Consider the following 14,494-nt stretch of genomic DNA (forward strand, 5'->3'; position numbering starts at 1 on the left):
ACATAACGATAGCGTTGCAGCTCCAGGGCCAGTGCAAAGCCTAAAAGAATCTGCTTTTCCTTTCTCTCTCTTCCTCTCTTTAATCTTATAGAATTTACTCTAGAGAAATGAACATACTGGAAACACTGTTTTCCCTGAGAATCTGTGAATCTTACTGTAGGTTAGAGGCTTCCCTGGCACCAATGAGGATCTCTGGTTTCTGGAATCTTCTGGGCAAGCAGGGTGAGCATTTCTCTGTCAACTTTAATAGGTGTTAAAATCTCAGTGAGCTGTCAAAGGAGAAGGATTGCTTGCGAGCAAAGGTGTTTGATAAAAAGAAGAAGAAAAACACCTCTAAAATGGGGCCTGGTGCCCTTGACTAGGTTGGTGTCCTAAACTCTGTGCCTTGTCAGGCAGGATGCGCACAGGGATTAGTGAAAATTGCATCAGCAAACCTGACAAAGAATGAAGGAGGCAGTCAACCTACATGGTGAAATAGGAGAAATTACGTGACTGGGAGCAGAAAAACTTGTGCTCTAAAGAAGGTTGTAATTTGAAAAACAGCATATTTTTTGATTGAAGCATCGTCTAGTCTTTAAATAATTCCCAAGTTATTCCATTCCTAATGAAAATGATGGTGAAAACATCATGTCCAAATTCTGTTGAGATTCTGCTGTTGTGTTTAACATGCTTGAGAGTTAATAAGTTAATTATGAAACATTCCTTATTAGTTTAACTCAGTGATGGAGCTTCTTACTAACCGATTATGTGTACTTTCCCCTTGTCTTGTTTTTCTAGTTAATCAAGAGGTCCAATATTATTACTAATGTTATGCTAAGGACTTACATATGCACCCAAGCATGACTCTCAGATTTTTATGTGTATCAGCTGACCTTTAGAATAATCTTTGAGGTAGAAACTGCTGTTTGACTGTTTCAAAGATGAGAAAACAGACGACAAGGTGAGGACTTTGCCAAGTACTCAGCTTTGTTAGTGCCCGATTGGGAATTCCTATCTGCTCTTTCAGAGACTAGATTTTCAATGAACGAATTATATAGCTGAGGACTCCTTTTTACCTCTTTCCACCATTTTTCCCCCAGCCTAAATATATGTTTTAATGCTTCAAATCACTTAAAAGAAGAAATGCTATTATATTTGCTAGAAAAACTACCTCCATAGTTGATACCATGGATGCGAAGAGGAGATACAGAGTTTTAAAACACATGATTTTCTGATTTTTTTTTTTTCTGGAACATGCAGCTGTCAAAGCTAAAATGTATTATTAAATAGAGTCTATAAAGTACTCATTAATTTTGCTATTGTTGATGCTCCAGGGTTCAGCCTGAAGGATTATTTACTCAATTGCTGTTTGTTTATTATTTGGCCACCAATTTTCCAATTTATATTGGAATATTATTATATTATTATATTATATTATATTATATTATATTATATTATATTATATTATATTATTAGTATATTATTTGTATTAGTATATTATTTTTTATTATTATTATATTATTATATTATATTATTATATTATTAGTATATTATTTTGTGTCTACTACTGCAACTTATGACAACTGTTAGCTATCTTGAATTCTTTTCTGAGCTTTACAATTTAAGTTATTAAAAAATACCAACTTCAAAAATCTGTGTTCTTATGTGGCAGGTAGAGCCTCCCAAATTGTTATAATTGTTTATGACAGATTAATTTGTAAATTTACCTAATGGAGGAACTTTTGATTTTTAACATCTGGAGATCTTATAAAGGCTGTGCAGACATCTTTTTGTGGAGAGCAACATGATGAAATTCCAGACTCTGAGTGATTTTTTTTTTTCCTCCCATAGTCATATGTCCTAGATTTTCCTTTTTTCTCATTTCATGGTTTGGTCTTAATTTGATTTTACCTTTTCTGTGCGTACCAATAGCCACCAATGAAATTGTGCTGTCTTCCTTGCCTTGCTCATGCTGACTCCATCTCTGCAGTGAGAATCTGTGTACCCTTAACTGAGTTAATGGCCCAGGTGTGTTAATGGATTGGGATGCATCAACAGTCTATGATAAAGATGTAAAACTTTCATGTGAACTTGAGTGAGTGTTGTTAGCCGAGGAAGAATGGTATGATAGTGACTGTTCTACGGCTGAATAGTAACTGGGAATGATTAAAGATTTAGTTATAGATGATGGTGGAAGCAGAGCGACAACCCTGGGACCCAAGGTTCTGCTGTGGTAATGCATTATACTTAAATTCCAATACAAAATATTGGTTACCAATTGGATGCTTGCCTGTGGTGAAAAAACAACAATGTGGATGATAAATATTTTCCAGACTTCTGAGTTGTCTATGTTCCCCTGCCCCAATATTTGGAAATTTTTATGTTAAAATGTGTTTTTACAACTACATTGGATCTTTAATATGAACTTTTATTTTTCCATTTTAATTGAGGATTAAATTTGTTCTGATTCTTATAGAATAAATTTCTTGTTTTAAAAAGATTTATTTTATTTTTATTGGAAAGTCAGATATACAGAAAGGAGGAGAGATAGAGAGGATCTTTCGTCCGCTGATTCACTCCCCAAGTGACAGCAACGGCTGGTACTGTGCCGATCCTAAGCCAGGAGCCAGGAGCCTCTTCCAGGTCTCTCATGTGGGTGCAGGATCCCAAGGCTTTGGACTCTCCTCGGCTGCTTTCCCAGGCCACAGTCGGGAAGCTGGATGGGAAGCATGGCCTGCCAGGATTAGAACTGAGGCCATGTGGGATCCTGGCACATGCAAGGCAAGCACTTTAGCTGCTAGGCTGCTGTGCCGGGCCCGAATCAACTTCTAAAGAGAGAGTGTGATGTATTAAGAGAATTAGATCTAGATACTGATTAATCTGCAGGGACACAAGATTTCTCAATTCTCTTTGAAAGAGATGATCTTAAAATAATGAATTAACCAAGCTTAAATTTTTATCATTGAGCAAAGTGGAAAGGATTGAAGAGTGGGACAAGCAGCATTCCTTATAGAATTTTCTCATCTTGGACTGGGATGGAAGTTACTGTCTTTTTTTAGAAACTTTGAAAAGTAAAAAATTGTCATTTTCATTCACTGAAATGAGGAAAAGGTGATAAGATATATAAAATAAGCTAATTGAAAACCAACTTAAATTGAAAGTTATTGCTCTCTTACCCCAAAGCAGTTTCATACATAAGTACAGAATTTAGGACTGTGAACAGAATCAGTAATTTTACTTTGAAGATTAGGAAAAAGTGGTATTTTTTGAGCTTTAAACCAGTGGAAAATTTGTCTCTTTTTGCTCCTTTATGATGACAAAACCAGTTAAATGTTTTCAGATATCAAAAACTTAATATCCTAAAAGACAGTTACTTAACCACGCTTCAAGGTCACTTAGGAGATGGAAGAAAGCCAAAGTAGACATTTAAAATTTATTGTATTCTTAACTATTGAAAGTATTTTGATTTATTGAAAAGTCAGTGTCTGAAGTATGTATGTAGCATAGGCTAGACAGAGTTGTGGTTATTCAGCAGAATGTACAATCTAGAATTATGAAAGGCATGTGATCATGATCATGGATGTGTGTATGTGGAGAGAGAGATAGAGAGCGAGACAGAGAGAGAGAGGAAATGTTCTTATTCAATGATTCACTCCTCAGTTGCCTACAAAGTGGTGTTGGGAGTTGAACCCTGGCACTCAAATGTGGATAGCATGTCAAGCCATATGGGCTGTAGGTAGAAGGCAAAATGCCTCCCATTTGGCTATACGATAGCGAAACTCGGAAGCCTCTGAAAACTTGGCTAAATACTTCACTGTTAGCTTTTTATTATGAATATTCCCTACTTGAACTTATGTAATAGTATTAAGGTATTAAAGAAGATGACCTAAATCAAATGCCCATGGTAGCATGATAGGTCCTTAATGATGCACATGTTAGAAGTACAGCTAATATATTTTTTAAGAAAATATTTATTTATAGGTGCAACTGGTCAAGTACTTGGACCATGCTCTGCTGCTTCCCCAGGTAATTAGCAGGGAGCTGGATCAGAAGTGGAGCAGCTGCGACACAAAGCTCCACCCACATGGGATGCCAATGCCACAGGCACAATTACCCTATTTTGCTACTGCATCAGATATGTACAGCTAATATTCTTGATATTGAATAATCTAGCTCCATGGTTCTTGTTGGTAATTTTGTATTTTATATTCAACATTGAAAAAATAGCTATTTGAAAATCAGAGCAACAGAGAAAGGAAAGAGAGAGATAGAGAGAGTGAGAGAGAGATCTTCCATCTCCCGATTCACCCTCCAGTCCCAGAATTGGGTCTGGGTCAGGCTGAAGACAGAAGCCAGGAACATCTGTTTAGGTCTCCAAAATAGATGGCAAGTGTTCAAGTACTCAAGTGCTTGGACTGCCATCTTCTGCCTTCCCAAGTACATTAACTTGAACCTGATTCAGGGATGGAACAGCTTGAACTTGAACTCATAGTCCAATATGGGATGCAGGTATCCCAACAGGCAACTTAATGTACCTGGTAATAAAAAATTCCCTCATTGATGTTCCTATTTGTGAAAGATTTGGCTTGATGCAGTAAGTTGTTGTTATTGCAAGGAGTCAGTTTGACTTTTTTGTTATTATGAGTGTATTGCAGTGTTGTTTAAAAATGATAATGCAATTAGCCCATTCAGGGACAATCAAGAAATAGTTTTCTTTAGTGACTGGTTTTGAAATTATGCTGAAATACATCTGCTGCTATATTTGCTTTTTTAACAAGGTGTCATTTCTGAATGTTAATTAACAGACTATATATATGTTTAATATATATGTACATATAATTATAAACTGATTCTTTTCAAACTGCTGGAATAAATGATATTTTGAAACTTAGACAGCTTTATTAAAACTTCATGGTATTGTATTGTGTTGAAGGAACTCACTCAATTCTGGAAGTAACTTACATAAGCCATTGTGTGACTTTGATAAAAAAAAATACGTTCGACTGTTCTTATTTTGAGATTTCTCCTGTAAGAAACAGAGGATTGGATCAAATAACTGCCAAGATTTCCTTTATCTCTTTCATTAAGCATTGAGCATTCCTCTGTTTGTTTGAGCCTCCTAAAAACTCCTTCATTTCTCTCCTTTTCTCTCCCCCACCCTCCTCATCTTTGCTCTCACTTGACTTCTTTGAGAGCCTGCTGAATACTTTGATTTTCTCCTCTTGCAATACAGACTGGTTAATCTGCTGGGTTTGATGAGAGCCTGCCATTCAATGGCCATGGATCTCTAGTGTGAGGACAGAAGTGCTAACACTCACTTTTCCAGCAGCATATGCTTGTTTTATTTTTTCAATCATTTTTTTCTGCTGTGCTTTGATACATTTGGAATCTCTCCAGATGTTACAATCACTGGAGGGACTGGGGCAGGTCAGGAGGCTCCTGTGCCCGATTTGTGCAGACTCCATTGCTGGGTTTGTGAATGGAGCCTAGAGTTCCTCCCTTCTGCATGCTGGTGTGGTAGGGAGAGTATTGTCTGACAGGGCACTTGCCTCCTCTTTGTGAATGGGCTGCATACTTAGAATCAGAGCAGCTTGTATCTGCTCTCTTCTTTAGTTAGGTCTGGGATTGGTTAGTCTTATTTAGTTATTCTGGGTCTCCATAAAACTCAGCAACTGTTCTCGAACACTTAGATGAGTTCTTATCTGAATACGTTATAAATTTCTTGTGGGCCAGAATGATGTATTGCAGACTTTTTCATCCCCTACAACCCTTAGTAGCTTGTTTGGTGTAGGTATTTATTATATTGAACTGAATAATAATAGCTTAAACTTATTGTCTACATGTGCCAAACACTTTTGTAAAGACTCCACATGGATTAACTCATGTAATACAAATAATTGTCCCATGAGGTAGTTGCAGTTCTTTTATCACTTTACATGTAAGGACACAGGGTTTGGAGAGTTTAAATAACTTCCTCAAGGCCACACCAATTAGTAGATTACAGCCAAGCTTTGAAATGAGGCAATCTGGCTTTATAGAAAAGATCACGGTGTATGCATCAAAGAATAAATTAGAATTGACAATAATAAAAGACACTGAAACACTCTCCATTTGGTCCTGTTGATTTTTTGTAAGTTTTTTTCAACACTTAGTGGAAAAAAACCCATTTTATCAGCATCTAGGGGAGGTCTTAAGATATGGTTTTGCTGGGTAATTTTCATTCTGTGATCTTTGAATCTCTTCAGTGTCTATGCAGCATATGTGCACACATTTTTTTTTTCATTTTAGTATTTAGCCATTTGTTGTGTTGAAGTATAATTTTGCTGATCTTGGCAGATTTTAGGATAATCTAGACTGGCTTGTAACTCTAACAAGTCTTCGTACTTGTCTTAGGATTCTTTCTTTGTCTTCTTTGGATGTGCACACATTTGTGTGTATAGTTGGAACATGGTAGTCCCTACAGGGGAAAGATGTGTCCACATGTTTTTTGTAGTTTATTCAGCTCAATACATTACAGTTAGAAAAGAATCAGCAGTTAAAAAAAGTGTTAAAAAATCAGAACTGCACTCAAACTGGAGTGAATGGAATTTGACTTATAGACTATCAAAAAATGTATTAATAGGAAGAGGATAAATTGCACATATTTCTTCATTTTAAATAATATTTTTAAAAGATTTATTGTTTTTATTGGAAATGCAGATTAGCATAGAGAAGGAGAGACAGAAAAAGATCTTCCATTCACTGGTTCATTCCCCAAGTGGCTGCAACAGCCACGGCTGAGTCAATCTGAAGTCATGAGCCAGGAGCTTTTTCTGTGTCTCGCAGGCAGGTTTAGGGTCCCAAGACTTTGAGCCATCCCCTACTGCTTTCCCAGATCACAAGCAGGGTGGAAAGTGAAGCAGCCAGGACAAGAGCCAGCATGTATTTTGTATTCCAGCACACTCAAGGCAAGGTTTTAGCCAGTAGGTCGCTCACCTGGCCCAAATTTTGTATGTACAATATATTTTTTATGTACAGTTGTACATAAAAAATACATAGTTCCTTCCATTTTCGCTTTCCTTCCCTCCTACCTTCCTTTCATTTTTGTTTCTTTAATTTTTACATAATTTCAATCCTCTCCATAATGACAGGCATAATTCAATACTAATAATCATGTTCAACAAGCAAAAAGAAAAGTCAGTGCTCCAGAGCACAGGCAGGGGCTAAAAACAAGAATCATATCACACGATGGCCATTTTAGTCCTGTACATTGAGCTGAAGATTTAAGTAATTCTTTCTTGTAAGTAAACAAAGAAATTAATAGCACTTATACTTTTTAATAGTTATCTATTTAAAAAAAAGGAGTCTTTTTTTCTAGGAAGTTGATAAATAATCCACCCAGTTGTCCATAGCAGAGAAGTACAACAAATCTAAATTACAGAAAGTGTTTTCAAGCAATAGCAGTTAAAATGCCAGGTATTAGCAAGGAAGATGTGTTTTGTGGTGGCTACAAATCATGTTTGTACTTTACTTTCTGTGCCTTATACACGCAAGTTATAAAGTCAGGATATCTACTTGTTTGCTCCTTAGCTTCCATATATAGAACTTATGGTTCAACAATTTTTTCTTGCATCCATGACCACTTCAAGGTTCTTCTTCCTTCCCTGTACATGACATGGTATGAGCCTCTTCATGCAAAACTCATAACTCTTGGTGTATAATATGTACAACTCCTGTTTCTGTAAAATGGTTGAATGTAATGTTGGGAAATTGAGCATATTTTTAGTTATGAAATTCATAGTCTCATAACAAATGGAAGTTGTCAAAACTTCAGGGACATGTGAATAGTTATATAGCTGCTTTGAGAAAAAAATATAAAGTGTGGAGAAAACAGGCATTATTTAATAGTTGGTTTAAGTTTCAAAATGGTTACAACTTTAGAATGAATGCATATTTTGTACTGCTCTCAACAAACAAAGAAACAAATTTTTGAAGATTAGAAACAAGTTGAAAATTAGTAATCATATATGGATATGCACTTTCTCAGTAACAGCTGCACCTAAACATTCTGTTATCTTTGTTTAATTGATGCTAATTGTAATCGTCCTAAAATAGATTGGACAACTTCACCTTTAAAATTTCCAATTGAAATCCATCTGTGATTGGGAAAAAAGAGATTAACTAAGATTGTTATTTCTGTCCTGAGAAGGAAAGGGATGGCTGAAGCATGAGCCTAGCAAGTCAAGTATAAGCAATTATTTTTGGAATAATGAGCTTCAAGAGATACTTGAAGAAGTATGTTTTCAAATTTCATATGCCAATCTGCAATAATTTTGTAGCTGTTCAAAATGATAACAATATGTAAGCATCTCCACTGAAGTCTAGCAAATTATAATAAGCAATGCAGTCATAAATTCAGGCTGTGGAAGCTATTATTTTTTCATCTCAGAAACAGATTTAAAAATGCAGAGTCTGCATATAAACATCTCTGTTGAAGTCCAGAAAATTATAATAAGCAATGCAGTCATAATTCCAGGCTATAGAAGCTATTCTTTTCTTTTTCTTTTTTTTTCTTAATTATTTTGCATTATGTGACAGTTTCATAGGCTCTGGGAATCCCCCCACCCCTCCTCATGTCCCTCCCCCCCTGGTGGATTCCTCCACCTTGATGCAGTATTACAGTTCAAATTCAATCAAGATTCTTTCGGGCCCGGCAGCGTGGCCTAGTGGCTAAAGTCCTCGCCTTGAAAGCCCCGGGATCCCATATGGGCGCCGGTTCTAATCCCGGCAGCTCCACTTCCCATCCAGCTCCCTGCTTGTGGCCTGGGAAAGCAGTTGAGGACGGCCCAATGCATTGGGACACTGCACCCGCGTGGGAGACCCGGAAGAGGTTCCAGGTTCCCGGCTTCGGATTGGCGCGCATCGGCCCGTTGCGGCTCACTTGGGGAGTGAATCATCGGACGGAAGATCTTCCTCTCTGTCTCTCCTCTGTAAAAAAAAAAAAAAAAAAAAAAAAAAAAAAAAGATTCTTTCCTTGCAAACATATACCAAGCATAGAGTCCAGCTACTTATTGTCCAGATGGGTTGAACAGTTTCTTGGGGAGACCATTTCTGGTCCGAAGTTAGAGCTGGTAGAATATCATCACAGTCAATTAAGAGTCCCAATATAACATCAACAGCAATTTGCAACATTATGGAATTGACATGGTTTTGAGTAACCAGTATGTTAAAAAAAAAAAAAAAAGCAAGTCCTAACCATAACCTATGATTAGCTCATTGACATTTCAATTTTAGTTTATATACAGCACCGGCTGCTATATACCTTAAAATGGCTATAAGGTACCATTCAGCTGTCTCGTGTCTATTTCATTTTAGTATTTAGCCATTTGTTGTGTTGAAGTATAATTTTGCTGATCTTGGCAGATTTTAGGATAATCTAGACTGGCTTGTAACTCTAACAAGACATTTGTCGACAATTAAGGTGCAGAACATTTTTTTTGGGGGGGGTGTGCAGGAAAATCCTCAACACCATGGTGAGGAGTGACTAATCTTTGTGTCCCACCCAGTGAGGCATGAGCCAATCCACGCCAGCTCTTTCCTGTCAGATTCCAAGCTCTACTTTCTGTTGTTTGTCTATTTATTTTAGTTTTTTTTTAGTTTATATGATTGTTTGCAGAAACCAGCGTCATCGGAAAGACAACCAGAAGCCCTGAGCAGTCCGCAGAAACAGAAGAACAATAAACGTCCTTCGGGACCAGGGAGGAGAGCTTTCTCTGGTCCGAGCCTGGCTCCACCTCTGGACCCCCACCGTGCTTCCTCGCAATGACCGTCGGGATCGCTCCGAAAACCCCTCGAAGCTATTCTTTTTTCCATGTCAGAAATAGATTTTAAAAATGTGGAGTCTCAGTGGAGTTAAAGGTTGGGGTTATCACTTTAAAACCAGAAAGAACACAATAATGATTGTGAATCCAATTGCTTAATGCTCTGGAAGATTGCATGCAAAATATCCTTTTGGTTGAAAGCAAATGAAAGCCGGATAAATAAATGTTTAAAAATTTTGCTTTCAAAAAATCACTTATTTCTTTTTTAAAAACAATGCTTTATCTGCACCCATGATTATCAGTGTAGGTTTTACCTCTATTGCAACATGTAATTTGTCTGGAAATTGAGTCATAACCAAGTGGAGAAGCAAATGTTTTGCTCCTTTCCAATTAGCTAACATCAAGTGAAAATTAGAAATTGAGCAAGAAAGGTCATTCCCATTTCTATCTTATTTTGTGATATACTAGTTTCCCAACCACCTGTTTCTTGCAATTTTAATGAGGAAATGAAAAATGCTGAGATTTATACTGTATGATCCTTTGAGAGCTCACCAATAAGCTAAAGGGGCCACCAAACAGACATCAGACACAGCAGGATTAGAAAGGACCAGAAACAGCCCAGAGGAAAACGGTGCAGCTGATGCACCTCCCTTGAAAAGCTGTCTGTTCCTGTGGATGTAATCTTGGACTATTGCCTTCAACAGGGTATTCTCAGCCATCATAAATTTACTGACAGAGTCACACTGTGAATGATAATACAAATAGAATTCTAGTCAGCAATGAAAATCAAACCAGTTTAGAAAATATTACAAAATCTACAGAATTACTAAGACATGGCAGAAGATGAAGTCAAGAATCTGTATTTCCCATGAACTAGGGAAAAAAAAAAAACAACAGCCAGTTCAGGCAATTGAAACTCATTCTCCTCTGGAGCTAATTTTTGTTCATTACCTCACGTTTTATGGTCAGTAATTCAGCCAGAGCAGGGGGCAGTGGTTGACAAACACCACTTACCCAAAACCAGTCAGCTGTGTCAGTTGAAGCAGAGGTTGCTTGAGAGAAATCTGATTCGGTCATGCTTTGAATCAACATTTGGCTCATGTTGAAATGCCAGGAGGGAGTGTGGCTGGGAGTGAGACCAGCCCGCTGATGCATCCGGCACAATGCTGTGTTTTTATGACAAGGCCTGGGTTTAATTTTCTTAATTTGACAAAATCTGTCTCTGGCAGAGCAGTCTGTTCGTTTGACACGTCTTGGTCCCAGCAGAATATTAACAGGTAGGGCAGCAAGGGGATTGACAATTTTAACATGCCTCAGTAAGAAGAGATCTTACATTACAAGAGGCAGCTTTCTGGGGAGAAGGATTTGATTTTTATGCTTGGTCAAAGGCCTCGGTGTTCAAGGTTAATTCTCAGCTCTCTGGCTCAGTTGTCTGTACTAAAGGGACCTACTGGGACCATAGACAAAGTGCCTGGGATTCTTCTCAAACACTAGACCCTAAATCTAGAAATTCTCTATTTTATGTGCAACCCTAAGAAGTCAGATGTCTTCAAGAAAGTGTATTATGAGCTTCTATACAAAGATTATTGCTTGTGAATTTATTTTATGGTGTTATGCAGGAAAATATGCAGATATGTATAATGTAAATTGAGGGTAGATGATTTGTAGTTTTGTATTCTGATTTTTTTCATTTTGTTTAGATTCTGCTGCTTTGGGTGATGGAGTTAATTAACATCCTCAAAATCAGCCCCAGAATAAATGTGTATCTGAGAAAGTGGTGTTGGATCATAAGTGCTCATTAGCTCTGAACTAACATGACAGTTAATGTTGAGGTGATTCAAGGGAGTTGTGCTTGCTAGCATCCTAAGATTCAGAATCCATGGGTGAAAGGCAACAGAAAAATAACAACTATTTTTTTTTCTGCCTAGCTACCCTCAAAAAATGTTAAAATCAGTTTTTTATGTCTAAAAATAAGAGCATGAAGCATTTGACCCAGTGGTTAAAATGCTGGTAGAGACATTGGTGTCCCAGCTCAGACTACCTGGATACAATATTTGCCTCTGGCTCCTGACTGTAATTTCATGCTTCTGCAGCTCCAAGGAGGCAGCAGTGATAGTTCTAATAATTGGACTCTTGCCATCATGTGGGAGACCAGGATTGGGATTGTTCTCAGCGCTGGGCATCTACCTGGCCTACTGTTGGCATAATGGGAATTTGGAGCATGAACAAGAGAATGTGACTTCTTAGTCAAAATTGTCTATCTCTGACTCTTACGTAAATAAGCAAAAATTGAAAAAAATAGATTATTTGAGTTAAGTTATTTATGCATTTGTTTATTTGTCAGACAATGGGTGAGTTGAGGAGAGAACCAACACTCCCGCTTACTGATTTGCTGATTTCTCAAATGTGCACAGCCACGAGTGGATGGGCTGGAGTCAGAGCTGAGAACTCAATCCAGGTTTCCTCCAGTGGCAGGAGTCCAATTATTGAGCCATCACTGATACCTACTCACCAGCATCTTCAGTAGCAGGAAGCCGGAGTTAGAAGACAAACTGGAAATCAGATCTGGGCTGTGGGATGTGGCATCTTAACTGGCATCCCAACTGCTAGGCTAAATGCTATCTCTGATATGTTGCTTTATCTCTTTTAAAATTCTGCATTTGTAAGAGATTTGACTTTTCTGGAAATTGTAAGCAATAATAAAAATAATTGTAATTGGAGAAGGCTAGCAAGTCCAAGGGAATTTATACTTTAAGTAAATATCAAGACAGCTCCCCCTGTGTGAGAGGGTTGCAGTGATAAAGAGGAGCTAATTGGTTTGGACCCCTTCTGTGTGACTGTCATAGATGTAAGCTGAGAGGTGGTTAGAATGTCTTTTACCTTCATCAGGGTAAGTCATTAGACTCATCCCGTCTTAGGCTTTCTTTCTTGTTGCAGCCAGAGGGATTTATAGGCATGACTCAAATTAAAGATCATTGGCATTAAAAATAAGTTCCAGAAATATACTAATCATTAGATGATTTCAGACACCATTTATTATTGTCCTTTCCCTATCTCCCTCCTCTAGTTTTGTGTTTATTTATTTTTATCCCTCTCTGAGGATATTAAGTGGTACAGCACTGTGGAACAAAAGATGTTTCCAAAGCCACCTACTCTTAATGTGTTCTTTGCAATCGAAGTACTTCAAAGTGCTTAAAAATATCAGTTGGGTAACCTCATAAAACACACAGGCAAGAACACATTAGAAATGATGGTCCAGGGAATATAAATGTACTGGCTAGCTCTAGATTTTTCTGAAGAATCATGGTGATTAAGATTTGAAATGGGTCTTGGGAATGAACCCTGCACTTAGATGATAAAGTGGAGGCTCAGAGAATTGGAATGAATTGCCTAAGATCAAACAGATAAATCATGGCAGTGAATATTCCATTCCAGCCCAGTGCTGTTAGCAAGAGTCAAGATGAATGATGTCAGGATAGGTGTACCAAAGAGTATTACACTAGTTGAAGCCATTAGAACAAATTAGAGGTAGTGTTAAAGGTAGTCTCTATTCATCTGTGCATGGACACTGTGTCATTTGCAAGTGTAATGTGTTGATGTGTGTGTCATATAAAAAATTTTGTCATGGCAGATACCACCTAGTAACCTCCTTTAACGATGATTAAATTAGTCAATTAACTATTTATAAAATAAAACTATCTTACATGTCTTAATAGGAATTATAATACAGGAAGTTCTAAAATGTTAGCTATACCAATTTGAGAGACCTAGTTCAAAATAAAATGGTGTTATCTTTAGTGATTATTATTTTTCTTCACTTAGGACTTAGAAATTATTCTTTAAATAGTCTTGATTACCTGGGGAGGGTGGGAAATTGGGTGGGCCTTTGCCCTAAATACCCCCCTTTAAACATGAAGGAAACAATATGGAAATGATGGTTTTACCTGCTTTCCTGTAGCCCTTGAACCTTTTTACCCTGATTAACTGTGTAAAGATTGTCAAAAATATGATAAAAAAATAATAAATCATAAAAAACAGTTTTGCTTGAAATTTGCTAAAGAACTATGAGGTTCGCTAATCTGGTTTATAATTTCTCAGTCCCATTTTTGACAATAGACTATTTTCAGTTTTCATTTTTTTGAAAGAACTCCTAGAATTCCCCTTTCTGTAGTTTGAAAGTCTTACCTACAAAAGATCTTAGTACTGTGATTGTGTGGTCTTTGCGAAGTGGCCCACCTAGCTCTTTAGGCACACATCTTTGCAAGACTTAGAGGAAGAATGGAACAAAGCAACTGAGGCAATGGCCACATGATAAAATATCGCTCTTCTCTTAAGCATGTTATGAAGGAAATTCTTATTTAATTTAATATTTGTTTAATATTGAAAATATTCATTTATTCATCTTAAAAGATTTATTTGGGAGAGTTACAGAGGTGCAGAGGGAAGACACACACACAGGATGTAATGGAGGAGGAAGGAAAAAGGGGTGGGGGAGAGAGAGAGAGAAGGAGAGAGACACAGAAAGAGATAGACATAGAATGAAGCTTGCCTTTGGTTCACTCCCCAGATGACCACAACAGCCAGGACTAGACCAGATGAAAGCTAGGAGCCAGGAGCTACATCCAAGTCTGTGGATTGCAAGACTCCAAGTCCTTGGGCCATTTTCTGCTGCTTTCCCAGGTACACTAGTAGAAAATTGGATCAGAAGGGGAGCA

Source organism: Ochotona princeps, chromosome 11 (assembly GCF_030435755.1).
Source record: "Ochotona princeps isolate mOchPri1 chromosome 11, mOchPri1.hap1, whole genome shotgun sequence".
Classification (NCBI taxonomy): domain Eukaryota; kingdom Metazoa; phylum Chordata; class Mammalia; order Lagomorpha; family Ochotonidae; genus Ochotona; species Ochotona princeps.